At 39.5% G+C, this 5,328-nt stretch overlaps 1 long non-coding RNA gene across 1 annotated transcript; it reads right to left on the bottom strand.

Moving 5' to 3' along the window:
- Positions 1-2,762: 2,762 nt before the first annotated feature.
- Positions 2,763-4,969, bottom strand: LOC117475631. The gene is made up of 4 exons (XR_004555191.1): positions 4,908-4,969; positions 4,186-4,281; positions 3,445-3,540; positions 2,763-2,818 (listed from the first exon to the last, which is right to left on the bottom strand). It is a non-coding gene; the product is annotated as an uncharacterized LOC117475631 (long non-coding RNA).
- Between the last annotated feature and the right edge of the window lie 359 nt (positions 4,970-5,328).

The raw sequence follows: 5,328 nt of genomic DNA, 5'->3' as shown, positions 1-5,328 counted from the left end.
AGAAGTGCAGCCATGACAACCATTCTTCTTCGCTGCTTTTGTGGAGGAAGTTGCTGCTTTTGTGGAGGAAGTTACAGCGCCACGTACAGGCTCGGCATATGTACTGCAGCTTTTCCAGCGGTTGGAGCTAAACGGAGCTGTCTCGTGTGAACAGACACTATCCGGTGTCTATTGCGTGTGGACGGAAGCTTTTTTTGCGAAAGTTTCAGAGGAGAATATCTCAAAACCTCACAAATAAACGCACCAAAACTAACTGCATAAGCCTGGTGCTAAACTAGGTATACATTTTCTAATGCGTTTAAAATAACCCTTTTACATTGGATTGAAACAAAGAAAAATTGCTTTCAATATTACACCAGTAACTGAAAATGCGAGAGAGCAAATAAGAGGATGCAAAATGTAATGTTATATATTCAAAAGAGTTAACATTATACACAAGCAGATCTAAAAGATGTCAGTGTAGAACCATGAAACATTACATCAACCATGGAAGAGCATTCAGTAACAAAGTATGGTCTAAAAAGTTGACCTTTTTGCCTTCTCTGGGTCTGTGGTTGAACGGCTGGTGGAGGTGTCATGGGGCCCTGTTGCGATGCTTCATCTGTATTGCTCCCATCTCTCATTGTTGTTTTATTCTCCTCCATCTCAGTGGATGTGACTTGACCCTCTGAAAACCAGATATACAAAATAATCAATTATGTGTTGCAAAATGAGTAAGGAGGTATTGGATAATGTTTATATGACTCATAATCATTCTTAATTTTGATATGTGTAAGTTGGCTCTGATATCTGCTATAAAGGTGTTGCCTCATGTAACTCAAACAGTTAAAAAGAGGTGTAGGTGAAGTCTGGGAGCATGAATTAACCTCTCACGTACAGTTGGTATGACTGGTACAAAGCAAACTGAGCTAGCGTTAGAGCACACATGTCAAACATGATGTTTCCTTCAGTTTATGGACAGAAAAACAGAAAGAAGTGTAGTTTAATGTGGTTCTAGTAACACAGTTACGTGGACCCCACAACAACAGCACCCCTGACATGTGTGTGTGAGAGTATTCTGCTAAAGGCCCCCTGACTGGACCCCATTTAATCAGAAAAACCTGACTGTGTTCGGCAGCACACATTCAGAGATACACTGATCTACAGAAAAGCCAATTGAACCATCAAATGCCAATACCAAATATCAATAAAACAGGCAATTGTTAAATACTGAATTATTAGGGAAATTAAGACAAGGGGAAAATCCATTGAAGAAGTACCTGTGTGTTGGAGATTGAAGATCTCTGAGGAGCTGGCTCACTAGTACTGGGGATCTCAGCCTCAGAAGACTCGGTGGCAGTAGCTTGCTCTCCAACCTGAAGAATAATTCAACAGTATTAATATATTGTTTCAATGCAACAACAATAAACAGAAACAGAAAACCTACTCAAAATGAGTAAGGAGGTATTGGATAATGTTTATATGACTCACAATCATTCTTTATTTTGATATGTGTAAGTTGTCTCTGATGTCTGCTATAAAGGTGTTGCCTCATGTAACTCAAACAGTTAAAAAGAGGTGTAGGTGAAGTCTGGGAGCATGAATTGACCTCTCACCAACAGTTGGTATGACTGGTACAAAGCAAACTGAGCTAGCGTTAGAGCACACATGTCAAACATGATGTTTCCTTCAGTTTATGGTCAGAAAAACAGAAAGAAGTGTAGTTTAATTTGGTTCTAGTAACACAGTTACGTGGACCCCACAACAACAGCACCCCTGACATGTGTGTGTGAGAATATTCTGCTAAAGGCCCCCTGACTGGACCCCATTTAATCAGAAAAACCTGACTGTGTTCAGCAGCACAAATTCAGAGATACACTGATCTACAGAAAAGCCAATTGAACCATCAAATGCCAATACCAAATATCAATAAAACAGGCAAGTGTTAAATACTGAATTATTAGGGAAATTAAGACAAGGGGAAAATCCATTGAAGAAGTACCTGTGTGTTGGAGATTGAAGATCTCTGAGGAGCTGGCTCACTCGTACTGGGGATCTTAGCCTCAGAAGACTCGGTGGCAGTAGCTTGCTCTCCAACCTGAAGAATAATTCAACAGTATTAATATATTGTTTCAATGCAACAACACTAAACATAAACAGAAAACTTACTCAAAATGAGTAAGGAGGTATAGTTTAAAGTTTCGGTGAGTCATACTTATTCATATTTTAATATGTTAAGTTGGCTCTGATGTCTGCTATAAATGTGTTGCCTCATGTAACTCAAACAGTTAAAAAGAGGTGTAGGTGAAGTCTGGGAGCATGAATTGACCTCTCACCAACAGTTGGTATGACTGGTACAAAGCAAACTGAGCTAGCGTTAGAGCACACATGTCAAACATGATGTTTCCTTCAGTTTATGGACAGAAAAATAGAAAGAAGTGTAGTTTAATGTGGTTCTAGTAACACAGTTACGTGGACCCCACAACAACAGTACCCCTGACATGTGTGTGTGAGAGTATTTTGCTAAAGGGTGAGACTACTCCTCTGAAGGCCCCCTGACTGGACCCCATTTAATCAGAAAAACCTGACTGTGTTCGGCAGCACACATTCAGAGATACACTGATCTACAGAAAAGCCAATTGAACCATCAAATGCCAATACCAAATATCAATAAAACAGGCAATTGTTAAATACTGAATTATTAGGGAAATTAAGTCAAGGGGAAAATCCATTGAAGAAGTACCTGTGTGTTGGAGATTGAAGATCTCTGAGGAGCTGGCTCACTAGTACTGGGGATCTCAGCCTCAGAAGACTCGGTGGCAGTAGCTTGCTCTCCAACCTGAAGAATAATTCAACAGTATTAATATATTGTTTCAATGCAACAACAATAAACAGAAACAGAAAACCTACTCAAAATGAGTAAGGAGGTATTGGATAATGTTTATATGACTCACAATCATTCTTTATTTTGATATGTGTAAGTTGGCTCTAATATCTGCTATAAATGTGTTGCCTCATGTAACTCAAACAGTTAAAAAGAGGTGTAGGTGAAGTCTGGGAGCATGAATTGACCTCTCACCAACAGTTGGTATGACTGGTACAAAGCAAACTGAGCTAGCGTTAGAGCACACATGTCAAACATGATGTTTCCTTCAGTTTATGGACAGAAAAATAGAAAGAAGTGTAGTTTAATGTGGTTCTAGTAACACAGTTACGTGGACCCCACAACAACAGCACCCCTGACATGTGTGTGTGAGAATATTCTGCTAAAGGCCCCCTGACTGGACCCCATTTAATCAGAAAAACCTGACTGTGTTCGGCAGCACACATTCAGAGATACACTGATCTACAGAAAAGCCAATTGAACCATCAAATGCCAATACCAAATATCAATAAAACAGGCAAGTGTTAAATACTGAATTATTAGGGAAATTAAGACAAGGGGAAAATCCATTGAAGAAGTACCTGTGTGTTGGAGATTGAAGATCTCTGAGGAGCTGGCTCACTCGTACTGGGGATCTCAGCCTCAGAAGACTCGGTGGCAGTAGCTTGCTCTCCAACCTGAAGAATAATTCAACAGTATTAATATATTGTTTCAATGCAACAACACTAAACATAAACAGAAAACCTACTCAAAATGTGTAAGGAGGTATAGTTTAAAGTTTCGGTTAGTCATACTTATTCTTATTTTAATATGTTAAGTTGTCTCTGATGTCTGCTATAAAGGTGTTGCCTCATGTAACTCAAACAGTTAAAAAGAGGTGTAGGTGAAGTCTGGGAGCATGAATTGACCTCTCACCAACAGTTGGTATGACTGGTACAAAGCAAACTGAGCTAACGTTAGAGCACACATGTCAAACATGATGTTTCCTTCAGTTTATGGTCAGAAAAACAGAAAGAAGTGTAGTTTAATTTGGTTCTAGTAACACAGTTACGTGGACCCCACAACAACAGTACCCCTGACATGTGTGTGTGAGAGTATTTTGCTAAAGAGTGAGACTACTCCTCTGAAGGCCCCCTGACTGGACCCCATTTAATCAGAAAAACCTGACTGTGTTCGGCAGCACACATTCAGAGATACACTGATCTACAGAAAAGCCAATTGAACCATCAAATGCCAATACCAAATATCAATAAAACAGGCAAGTGTTAAATACTGAATTATTAGGGAAATTAAGTCAAGGGGAAAATCCATTGAAGAAGTACCTGTGTGTTGGAGATTGAAGATCTCTGAGGAGCTGGCTCACTCGTACTGGGGATCTCAGCCTCAGAAGACTCGGTGGCAGTAGCTTGCTCTCCAACCTGAAGAATAATTCAACAGTATTAATATATTGTTTCAATGCAACAACAATAAACAGAAACAGAAAACCTACTCAAAATGAGTAAGGAGGTATTGGATAATGTTTATATGACTCACAATCATTCTTTATTTTGATATGTGTAAGTTGGCTCTAATATCTGCTATAAATGTGTTGCCTCATGTAACTCAAACAGTTAAAAAGAGGTGTAGGTGAAGTCTGGGAGCATGAATTGACCTCTCACCAACAGTTGGTATGACTGGTACAAAGCAAACTGAGCTAACGTTAGAGCACACATATCAAACATGATGTTTCCTTCAGTTTATGGACAGAAAAATAGAAAGAAGTGTAGTTTAATTTGGTTCTAGTAACACAGTTACGTGGACCCCACAACAACAGCACCCCTGACATGTGTTTGTGAGAGTATTCTGCTAAAGGCCCCCTGACTGGACCCCATTTAATCAGAAAAACCTGACTGTGTTCGGCAGCACAAATTCAGAGATACACCGATTTACAGATACACTGACTGTCCATTCAAATGCTAATAGCAAATATCAATAAAACAGGAAATTGTTAAATACTGAATTATTAGGGAAATGTAGACAAGGGACAAATCCATTGAAGACGTACCTTTGTGTTGGAGATCCGTGAGGGGGGGTTTCCTGCGTCTCAGTCCCGCCCTTTTTTTATCCTATAATCAAAAACCATGAAGCGTTAATGTGACCAGACACCACCATAATTATTGCAATTCATCGAAATCCTTTATGTATTAGACAACTACATCTAGGACACTGTGGGCAGGGTGATGCTGCTGGGTTCCCTTTAGTACACTTGAGCCTTAATAGGTTCTAGCTCAGTTTTAAGCCTTAGTAAAATGAAATAGAAACCCATCCATGTCACTGAAACTAAACTGGGAAAAGAGGACAGCATGGCTGAACACTGCCCCGGAAAAAACTAAACAGTAACATATTGTAAATACATTTAGCAAAACGCTCTACCTTACTTAAGGTTCCAGTGTGATAACAAATGTTAACACTACTTGGATGTCAAT

This window comes from Trematomus bernacchii, unplaced genomic scaffold, assembly GCF_902827165.1.
Source record: "Trematomus bernacchii unplaced genomic scaffold, fTreBer1.1, whole genome shotgun sequence".
In the NCBI taxonomy this organism is placed as follows: domain Eukaryota; kingdom Metazoa; phylum Chordata; class Actinopteri; order Perciformes; family Nototheniidae; genus Trematomus; species Trematomus bernacchii.
The sequence above is the reverse complement of the archived record's forward strand: the minus strand, read 5'-3'. Positions and strand labels throughout refer to the sequence as shown.